This window comes from Macaca mulatta, chromosome 12 (assembly GCF_049350105.2).
Source record: "Macaca mulatta isolate MMU2019108-1 chromosome 12, T2T-MMU8v2.0, whole genome shotgun sequence".
Taxonomy (NCBI): domain Eukaryota; kingdom Metazoa; phylum Chordata; class Mammalia; order Primates; family Cercopithecidae; genus Macaca; species Macaca mulatta.
Genome location: NC_133417.1, coordinates 11,955,192 through 11,967,442, shown reverse-complemented (window position 1 = coordinate 11,967,442; position 12,251 = coordinate 11,955,192).

Genomic DNA, 12,251 nt, shown 5'->3' with positions numbered 1-12,251 from the left:
TAAGCATGGGATGTGTATCCATTTGTTTGTCATCTATGATTTCTTTCAGCGGTGTTTTGCAGTTTTTGTTGTAGAGTTCTTTCACCTCCTTAGTTGGGTATATTCATAAGTATCTTATTTTTTATTCCAGCTATTGTAAAAGGAGTTGAGTTCTTGATTTGATTCTCAGCTTGATCGATGTTGGCATATAGAAGAGCTACTGATTTGTGTACATTAATTTGTATCCTGAAGGTTTGCTGAATTCACTTATCAGTTCCAGGAGCTTTTTGGAAGTCTTTAGGTTCTTCTAGGTATGTCATCATGTTGTCAGCAAACAGCGACACTTTGACTTCCTCTTTGCCGATTTGGATGCTCTTCGTTTCTTTCTCCTGTCTGATTGCTCTCACTAGGACTTCCAGGACTATGTTAAATAGAAGTGGGAAGAGTTGGCATCCTTGTCTTGTTCCAGTTCTCATGGGGAATGCTTTCAACTTTTTTCCATGGTTATATGCTCGCTGAGGGTTTGTCATAAATGGCTTGGATTGCACTGAGGTATGTTTCTTACATGCCAAGTTTGCTGAGTGTTTTAATCAGAAAGGGATGCTGGATTTTGCTAAATGCTTTTTCTGCGTCTATTGAGATGATTATGTTATTTTTGTTTTTAAGTCTGTTTCTGTGGTGTATCACATGTATTGATCTTTTTTGATTTCCTTATTCAGCATTTCATGATATTCATCATATAGTTTACAAATATGTCTTTTTAGTTGGTATATCTCCATATTTCATTCACTCTGGAGCAATTGTAAATGGTATTGTTTTAATTTTGTTTTACATACTTCATTGCTAGTCTATAGAAATGTGATTGACTGATCCTCTGCTGGTGCTGCCAGTCTCACCTACTGTTTTCACTTGGACTCTTTGACTTAGGAGAGAAATGAGCTCAGCTGAACCACCATCTGTTACTAGGTTGGGAATTGCAAAACACCAGACCTGGGTCACCATCTTCTTTTGGGGAAGTCATAAGGTGGACTTTCACTATGTTACTTTTCTGATCCTGGGGTGGCAGACAAGTTTGTTTTCCTCTTCTGCCTTTTAGCGTTCTCCCTTGGTTGCCTCTTGCTTTATTTCTAGGGTTTATTATTGTGTTCAGCTGGGAGGAACAGGGGGAGATGAATCTTCTTTGCCTTGTATAGATTAGACTGGAATTTATCCCGGGATTTCTTTATGAAGATTACTATTTATTCCCTACTGAGTATGATGTCTATATAGAATATAGGGGATGTCAATAAAGGATACATTGCTTATGAAAAAGAATAATGGAATTTATATTCTTTCTCAATTCATGTCAAATATTGATGTATTTGTGGTATGTTTTATATTTTCTTCTAAATCTACCTAGGACTTTGTATTTCTGTCCTGTATTAACTTAGTCCCCTATTCTTATGAAGAAATTAATCCATAGATATAATGAAAAGCTGCTACCACTGAGCAGCATCAATATAAGTCTGTTTTTCTTTGATGTCTCAATGCCATTTTGAGAAATGTGATGCTTGGAGAGTAATCTTCAACTTCCACCTCTGCTTAGCAATTATATTTCCCAGGAAAATTTGGAAATAAAGACATCTGAGACTAGAAAAGTCAATGTGCTCAGTAGCAAGACTCTTTTCGCGCTGCTGGGCCATGTATCTCTTCTTTCTTCCCTGCCTCTGAGGTCTCAGTCTCCATATTGGGGGTTGACTGCTTCACTTGCTTTCCCTGTCACTAGGCTCTATTATTTTTGGTAGATTTTCCCTTTCCTACCTCATTGCCCTAAACTGGCACTGAGTGGATGTGGCTAGGGTTAATCAAGAATTATATTATATGAAGTCTGTAAGAATTGAAGAAATTGCCTCAAGGCCACTGCTGTCATTTTTGCTAATCCTGAGTTTAACTGACACTCCTCTGCTGTTTCCTCAAAACTCAATGTTTCACTTATACTTTCAAAGACATACATAAAAATCAATATTCTGTAGGTTGATTAGAGGAGAGGGCAACAGAGATGTATGAATTTCATGATATAATCATAGGCACCCGCATTTGGAGAATGTGGAGAAAATGCCTGTAGCCTTAAGTTTTGGAGACTTAGATCACTTCCTTCTAATTATTCCCTCTGAAATATGTTTAAAACAAAATTGTTTCCTCTAACATTACTCATTTTGAATTGCCAATGTCATATTATTGTTGACTTCTTGAGAAATTATGGTAAGATTGGGTCCTTTGTGATATAAATGTTTATACAAACATATTTTGCCCCTTGTGCCTGGTAATATTGTTAGAACATTATAGTTTCTCTTATATTCAGGTTACCTAGCCTAGCAATCTGATGACGCTCTCATATGTAGAGAAATTCTAGGATACTTAGTCGGATGATGCTCTAATTAAGACAATAAATGTTTGGAATTCAGTCTTAAAAGCTCTGTAGGATGTTGAAGTCCCTGCTCCTCTTCCTAAATGTCGATTCCATACTTGTCTTCATCACACAAATTCACTTTATTATGTGTTCCTTTTGATAATACGCTACAGGCACAATTCTCTAAAGTATTTTACAATAACTTAGAAGTTCTATCCAATAAATAAGAGAACTTATTTTAGTGACACGTCACATCTGACATTTATTGTTGATGTGATGATACCATTATAAATTTGACCAGCCAGGGACAGTATCTCACACCTGTAATCCCAAAGTTTTGGGAGGTCAAGTCAAGGAGAATCGCTTGAGGCCAGGTGTTTGAGACCAGCCTGAGCAATATAGCAAGACTCCATTTCTACAAAAACAGAAAATTAGCCAGGCGTGGTGGCACACACCTGTAGTCCCAGCTACTCAGGAAACTGAGGTGAGAGGATCGCTTAAGCCCAGGAGCTTGAGGCTACAGTGAGCTAGCATCACACCACTGCACTCCAACATTGGCAACAGAGCAAGATCCTGGATCCAAAAACAATATATATTCATGGTACAATTCTCTCTAATCACAGGTAATGAGGGCTTAGAAATGTAACAAAAATTTTTCCAGATCCTATATTTAAAAATTTTCTTAGCAATACAGAAAAGCATGCTCAAGATTTAGTTTATTGTCTGATTTCAAGTAGGACAATGGAGAATTGTATTAACGAATGTTTTAAAGATTTTACAAGGAACACATACCCGTCTTCATCAGGTCGCATCAGTACACCTAAAGTAAGCTAGCTTTATAGTCTGTGCATTTATAAATCTGTGTCAGGAGGGTTGAGAGGTAAAATATAGATGAGTATATGTGTGTGCATATAGATGAGTATATGTGCTGCTTTATGTGTGTGACTAAGATTAACATTGGCATATAAATATAAGCCAATTCTTCACCACATTACATTTTCTCACAGACATACTATGTTAGAATTTTAATACTTGATGGCCCATTAGATTGTCTATTTCAGACTTTTCATTTTAGGAATAAGATAATTGAGACCCAAATGGAATAAATGATATTACTAAAGCCACAGTCTATTCAAATCTGAATTCGCTTAATAATTCACTTAATGTTGATTAGTCAATAAACAATCAACAAGCTGCCTGGACTTTGGTCCCTTATTTGCAAAGTTGCTGTTATAGATCAGAATGGTGTTTCTTAGAAAAGAAAACAATATTAAACCGTTTTGGTATTCATCTTTGGTAGTAATGTCCAAACTTCTTAGCATAGTATAAAAGGCTGTCATGGTGTGCTATCTCCCACATCTCTCGTTCTGCACTGGCTTTTTTCCCTTTATATTTTACACCTTATAACCGGATTTCTGAACCTTGGCACTATTGCTATTTTGAAGCATACAGTTCCTGGTGTGGGGACATGGGGCTGCCCATGCACTGCAGGATGCTTAGCAGCATCTCTGTCTTCTATATATTAGATACCAGTGGCCACCCTGGACCAACGCCAGTTACGACAATCAAAAATATCTCTAGAGATTCCAGGTGCCCCTGGGGTCAAGTTAGCCACCACTGCCCCCGCACCCCCCACACACACTTTTAGAAATATCACTTAGCATAGGAATCTATGGAATAGAATAATTTAAAACTTTTAGCAAGCCAAGAAGCTGTCTTCCAGGATGTCTTTATTCATTCTGGTTCTGTATAGAACACTTCGATGTCCTTGCCCATCTGAAATATAACAACAACTTATATTTCAAGATTGATACCAACTAATAACCTCCTTCCTGAAGTCTCTTTTTGTATCATTTTCTTAGGAAATGCCTACCTTTCCCTTTTTTGAGGCATCAGGTTACCTTAAGTGAATATGTAAAATAGAACCCTTGACAGTATTGTACCCATTAGTGAATGTGTGCATCTCACTTTTGAACTGTGAACCAATTAAGAGACCATTCAAATTCATCAGAAAATCCCATGTAACGCCTTCTCTGTAAGTTCAGATTTCAAGGGATCTCCTCAGAATTAGTGAGTGAGTTCAGGAGTAAGTTAGTAGATTAATGGAATGAATCAGTGAATGGACAATTGTTCTATGTAGCTCACTTAACATGTGTAAAATTTAGGTTTTGTTAAACAAAATGTTTTTTGCAAAATTACCAACTAAATCAGAATCTAATACCTTATGTAAAAATGAATCATGGAAGTAACTCATGAGCCTCACTGGCAAAAAACATGCTTCTGTCACCCTGTGAAGGCCTAGTTATGTCTATTCTACCCCAATTCTATCAGACATCAGACATATTATATCTCTTACATTCTCACTTAAATACTAGTCAGAAAAATTTTGTGAAAACCATAATGTAACCAGTACAGGCAACATTTTCTCCAGGAGTTTGCTGGAAAAATATGCATTTCAAGCTATACAGCACTCCACCTCTTAACCTGTACAAAAGATAATGAGGGACTCTCTGTGTAATACAGCCATATTGATAATTGCATCTTTCCCTCACTTTGATTAACCTAATATAAATTTCATCCCAATAACCCTACGGCAATTTTCAGCACTTCACTACGTGCTTAAAAAATAGCTACTAATAAAATCATTTTAAAATGACTATGGAGTGTTAGAACTACCAGCATCTTAGAGCTCATTTAGACTGACACTGACACTGCTGATGAGGAAGCTGAAGCCCCCAAAATAAAAGGACTTGCTCAGGTGGGGCCATCAGTTAATGGCAATCTCAAAACTCTAGTCAAAATCTACAGTTTCAGCTTAGCAGGAGATGTGTTAAGTTGTTGAGAGAAACAAACAAACAAACACACACAATTAAAAAGTGGTTCAAGGTCGGACACAGTGACTAATGCCTGTAATCCCAGCACTTTCGAAGACCAACGCCCATGGATCGCTTGAGCCCAAGAGTTTGAGACCAGCCTGGGCAACATACAGAGACCCTATATCAACAGAAAAATACAAAATTTAGCTGGGCATGGTCGTGTGCACCTGTAGTCTCAGCTACTCTGGAGGCTCGGGTGGATTACTTGAGCCTGGGAGGTCAAGGCTGCAGTGAGCCATGATAGCATCACTGCACTCCAGTCTGGGAAACAGAACCAGATCCTGTCTTAAAAATAAAATAAAATGAGTCTTCAAACTTTTAAATTGAAAAAAATATTAAAACATATAAAGGCCAGTTAAGAGAGAAAGTAAGTTGATGAAGTAGACTGGAAATTCATTGGAGAAACTGGACATGAAATAGAAATAGGAAAAAAAAGACAAACAAGAAAAGAGGTTAGGTAAGAAGTTGAGATAAAGTGAAAAAAAAAAAGAGAAAGAGAGAGAGAGAAAAACACAGGCAGTAATGGGTCACAAAAAGAAAACGGAAACATCATTATGGTAGGAAAGAAAACAGAAGTCGTTTTTCTAGCTTTATCCCAGCCCATAGCTGAACCGTATTTAGAAAGTTATTACCTATTATTATGATTTGTCCACGTGCCCACCATATGTTTAACACTAAGAGATGTCTAAACGCTCCATCTTTCCTTCTGTGGACACTACTCCCAACGGCTCAGCCAGGGCAAGTCACATGAGGAAGGTTTTTCCCTACTCTTCAGAAACAGGCTGCTAAATTAAAGCCACCTTTCGCCTCTGGCCACAGGTTTCCCTTGGGTAATTTACATGAACCAGTTAATGTGGTAATTGATTTAGATCATTTTACTGTCCTGATTTATCTTTTTCTTTAAAATGTTTTGTCAGCAATTTAAACATGATCAACACATTTCACACTGCTAAGTACTTAAAGGGATGGAAGAAACATTATACAAAAAGACCACTGAATTACTACCCTCTACATTCTTCATGGGCAAAAACTTAGTCCACTATTTTTAATTTTCCAAAGTTCTAAGCAAATAATATGCACTTATTAAATATAGTTAAGTCTGTTAATTAAAGTGTATTTTTTCAAAACAATATTTTGGTTATTTTTAAACATGCATACAGAGACATTCAGTTTAGACTTAACAAAGTCTCACTCATTTTTCTGTATGTGTTTTAGCACTCCAAGGGAATATAGTTGAAAAAATACGTTTCTATCTAGTTTATTTCAGAGAAAATGTTGGTATTTCAAGTCAATTTATTCAACTGTTCCATCATCCTTAAACAATCAATACATTGCTTTTCTAAGTTTTTTTGTTCTTAACTGTCACATAATAATTATACACATTTATGGGCTATGGTGTGAAATTTCAGTATATGTATATGTTGTGTAATGATCGATTCAGGGTAATTAGCATATCCATCACCCAAGCACTTGTCATTTCTTTGTAGTGAAAACATTCAAAACTCTTTTTTCTAGTTATTTTGAAATATATAATGGATAAACATAATCATAAACATAGTCATCCTACTCTGCAATAGCAAACCAAAAATTATTCCTCCCATCTAAATGTAAACTTGTACCCATTGACAAAGCTCTCCCCAAGCCCCCCTCCCTCTTATCCTTTCCAGTCTGATACCCACTATTGTACTCTCTACTTCTGTGAGATGGACTTTGTGAAATTTCATATATAAGTGAGATCATGCAGTATTTGTCCATCTGTGTATGGGTAATGTCAATTCGCATAATGTCTCTAGGTTCATCCATGTTGTTGCAAATGACAGGCTTTCATCCATTTTTATGCCTGAATATTATTTTATTGTGTTATATGCCACATTTTAGTATCCATTCATCATCTAATGTCCATTCATGATGGATACTATGTTTATTGTGTATCTTGGTTATTGTGAATATTGTTCCAATAAACCTGAGAGTTCAAATTCTCTTTGATACGTTGACTTCATTTCCTTTGCATATATATCCCGAGTGAGATTATTTGATCATATGGTAGCTCTAATTTTTTGAGAAACCTCTATACTGTTGTACATAATGGCTGTACTAATTTACATTCTCAACAACCGTGTGTAAGAGTTCTTCTTTCTCCACATTCTTGCCCTATTTGTTACTTTTTGCCTTATGGATAATAACCATTCTAACTGGGGTGAGGGGATATCTTATTGTGGTTTTGATTTGCATTTCCTTCATGATTAACAATATTGGGCACCTTTTCATATACCTATTGGCCATTTGAATGTCTTCTTTAAGGAATGTCTATTCAGATCTTTTGCTCATTTTTAATTGGATTATTTGTTGATTGTCTGTTTTGTGTTTCTATAGAGTTGTTTGAGTTCTGGATATTAATCCTTTACCAGATGCACAGTTTGTAAATATTTCCTCTCATTTGTAGGTTGCCTCTTCACTCTGTTGGTAGTTTTCTTTTATGTGCAGAAACATTTTAGTTTGATGTAATACCATTTGTCTATATTTGCTTTTGTTGCCTGTGCTTTTGAGGTCTTATCCAAAAAGCACTTGCCCAGGCCAATGTTATAAAGTGTTTCTCCTATGTTTTCTTCCAGTAGTTTCATAGTTTTGGGTCTTATATTTTAATCTTTAATCTGTTTTTGCATTGATTTTTGTAAGTGGTGAAAACTAATTTCATTAGGGCCTAATTTAATTCTTCCACATATGGATATCCAATTTTACCAGCACTATTTACTGAAGAGACTGTCCTTTCTCTAATGTGTATTCTTGGCACCTTTGTCAAAAACAAGTTGACTATAAATGTCTATATATATTCCTGGTTCTCTATTCTGTTCCATTGGTCCATGTGTCTGTTTTTACACAAGTAACATGAGGTTTTGGTTATGCTTGCTATGTAGAGTATTTTAAAGTCAGGTAGTATGATGACTCCAGGTTAATTCTTTTATAAAGGTTGTTTTGACTGTTCAGGGTCTTTTGTGGTTTCATACCAATTTTAGAATTTTTTTTTCTATTTCTAGGAAAAATGTCATTGGTATTTTGATAGGGACTGTATATTGCTTTGGGTAGTACAAACATTTTAACAATATGAATTCTTCTGGTCTGTGAACACAGGATATCTTTTCATTTATTAATGTCCACTTCAATTTAGTTCATCAATTTTTTATTGTTTTAATTGTAGAGATCTTCTACCTCCTTGGTTAAATGTATTTGCAGGGTTTTGGGTAGCTATTTTAATTGAATTGCTTTCTTGAATTTTTTTTTTTTTTTTTTTTGTAGATAGTTCACCATTGGCATATAAAAGTGCTACTGAATTTTGTTTGCTTTTTTTGTATGCTGCAATTGTACTGAATTTGTTTATTAGTATAATAGGTTTTTTTTGGTGGAGTATGTAGGATTCTCTATATAACATTATGTCATCTGCAAACAGGGACAATTTGTCTTCCTCCTTTCCGATGTCAATTCCTTTATTTCTTTCTCATGCCTAGTTGCTCTGGCTAGTACTTACCGATGAGATTTCTATTTAGCCTATTTTAGTGAGAACTTCAAAGTCTAATGGTGCTTATCAGTATATTGGAAATAAATAACAAAAGCTACAGGAATTTAAAGCCCTTTGGTCAACCTGAATCATAGGGGACAAAAAACCCTACAGTATTTCAATAAAAGTTTAATTCTAACGCAATTGAGCCTCTTTGCCTGAAAATCGAACTTTAAACTTGACATTTCAGAGGTATTGTAGTGCATTAATCTTTGTTTCCTTCTAATTGCCCAAGACACAAAAGAATAATAGTTAGAAGGCAGACTTTGAAGACCATAATTCTGCACAGATGGGCTTTGATTGAATGGGATTTGAGGAAGAGGTCCACAGCCTCTTCCCAAAACAGTTCTTGAAAGTGGGCAGCTGTGTCTGTTGTGGGCCTGTCACTGAGGGCATTTTTATTGATCTAGAGCATTCCTCTTTGGAAGTAAACTTGGAAGAAACAGCTAGCTTCAACACCAAGAACAGTTATTCATCCACTAAACAGTTGATTTATGTTTTATTATATGATACCAGTGGAAAAAAAAGTAAGTGATCTGCTCCTTATGTTGGGTTCTGGAAACACTTAGAATCAAAACTGCAATTCACATATAGACAAAGGATAGGTATATACATTAAAACACATTCTTCATGTCACAAATATTCTCATCCATGACTTTTGCATTACTTTTAGTATATGGTTGTATTTCATATAGTTTTGTGATAAATTTTAATATACACATAAATGCTTATGTAACACTATGTGTCAAGCATTAATGTAAAAATGGTGCTTCCATTATCTCATCTAATCTTTACAACAAGCCTTTTAGGAAGACAGAATATTTAGCTCATGGTTATGGGAAATCTAAGGGCCAGAGAACAAAGTAACTTGCCAAGGATTGTATAGCTAAGAAAAAAAAAAAAAAAGAGAGATGGAGTTTGATCCATCATTCTGGTTCTAAAGTTCATGTTCTGAGCCACTAGATTCTGCTGCCCTATTGTGTGCTAGACACTGTAGAATCTATTTCTTTAAATTTATCTTAAATGAAGTACAATTAAGAGAAGTAAATGAGTAGGCTGAGATTATCAGGTGTCTGTGACTTAGTGCGTAGTAACACCTGGCCATTTGCATTCCATTGTTTCTATAGGTATGTTTTTTAATGTCCATTAGTCAAGCCACCACAGAACTTTAAAATTTTTGTGCCGTTTCTTACATTTTAATGTGTATTGCACAAAAAACACTTTCTAATTGAATTCTCACAGCTTTGTAATATCTCTAATCTTTAATTTGGTTTTAGTTCTTCTATAAAGGAAGGCGTTAACCTTAATTTCTGGGTCTTGGTATTGCTGTATCAGACTTTTCATCTACCTGTATGATGAATTTCATCTTAGTACCCATTGACTTCCTTGTGTGAACACATAAGTTGATTGATTGAGATTATACTGGTCCCAATATTCTATACCAAAAGTTAATTAACTTAGTTTACATCAATATTTGTGAAATAATTTAAATATTGATTCTTAATGACTTTAGTTAATAGGAGCATCTGTCAATTTCACAGTGGAGATTTTTCTCTTTCCTAAAAACTCAAACCAGAAAGAAACCTTTTCCTACTTTTCTAAGTTGTTGCTTAACCAACATCTTTACCAAATAATTTCGACGCTCATTTAGAGTTTATTTTGTTTTCATTTTCATTTCTATTCATTACAAAAGTTAAATTACTGCCACAAAGCTGTAGGCATTTTTCTAGTCATTGATGATACAGAACTGAAAAGAATATATCCCTACTGAAAAGAATATATCCCCACAGAGAAGGTATTTCTGGTAAAAGGCAGTGAAATGCATAGGTGCCTGGAAGTTACTGAGTGTCTATAGAATAGCTATTTGAAGGTGCTGTTCATCATATAGATGAATGAATAATTCACATATGCATAGATGGCTATGGACATACACATGAAATTTTGAATTGTTCTTTGAAGGACCAAATATGAATAGAACTTGTGGCATCTGACTGAACAGTCCAAAGAGTTTACAATTTAGGCTATCAACACAAAGCCATGATTCCCCACTTTTATGAATACATTCTACAAGAAATTCTGTAAGTCATCTCTACTAGCTTCTCAGTACCCTTAAATTTTTTTTAATAGGGAAAATACACATAAAATCTACCATTTCAACAATTCCAAGGTATACAATTTGGTGGCACTGAGGCAATTTATAATGCTCTTTAATGACTACCAATATATATTTCCAGAACATTTTCATCAACTCAAATTATCTACCCATTAAGCAATAACTATTTTTCCTTCTCCCAGTCCCTGGTAAACTCTATTGTACTTTATTCTACTGTCTGTTGTTATGAATTTGCTTGCTATAGATTCTAAATATATATGGCATCACAGCAACATCTGTTCTTTTGTTTCTGGGTTATTTCATTTATCCTGTCATTTTCAAGATCCATTCACATCATAGCTTGTATCAAAACTGCACCCATTTTTCAGGGTTTAATAACATTTGATTGTATGTTTATATATACCACATTTGTTTATCCATTTATCTGCTGAAGGACACTTGTTATTTACAACTTTTTGTTATTATAATTAAGGCTGCTATAAGCATTAGTGTATAATTATCTGAGTTCCATTTTTCAATTCTTTGGAGTACATACCTAGGAGTGGAACTGCTAAGTAGTATGATAAATCTATGTTCAACTCTTTTAGAAACTGCCAAACTGTTTCTCATGGCAACTATACCATTTTGCATTTCTGAGCAGCAATGTACAAGCATCCCAATTCCTCCACAGCCTTTCCAACACTTGTTATTAATTAAAATTAATTGATTTAATGGACATTCTAATTAGTATGGAGTGGTACTTGTTCGTAGCTTTGTGTTTCCTTAATGACTAACAATGTTTGACATCTTCAGACGTGCTTATTGGCCATTGGTATATCTTCTTTGGAGAAATGTCTACTCAAGTCCTTTTTTCATTTTTGAATTGGGCTGGTATTTTTTACTGTTGAGTTGTAACGTTTTTTAAACATCCTAGCTATTCATTTATTCTGAGAAACATCACTTGAAAATATTTTCTCACGGGGTCTCTTTGTTCCGAGCCATCCTCCTCCTGTTTCTGCATGGGGAAGCTGTTTTCCCCTTTTCTTCTTTCTTTATTATTTGCCTATTAAACATTTTGCTCCTTAAAACCCCCCAAAAAAGAGAATAAAATAAAAAAGGAAATATTTTCTCTCATTGTGTGAACTGTCTTTTCCTTCTCTTGATATTGTCCTTTGATGCACATATTTAAACAATTATTTTTATGAATTTTAAATTGTCTATTTTTTCTTTAAGTTTTGGTGTCATACTTCAGAATTTATTGTTTAATATGAGGTCAAGAAGATTTTTCACTTATTTTAAGACTTTTAGCTCTTAAAAGTTTAGATCTTTTGGCCGGGCGCGGTGGCTCAAGCCTGTAATCCC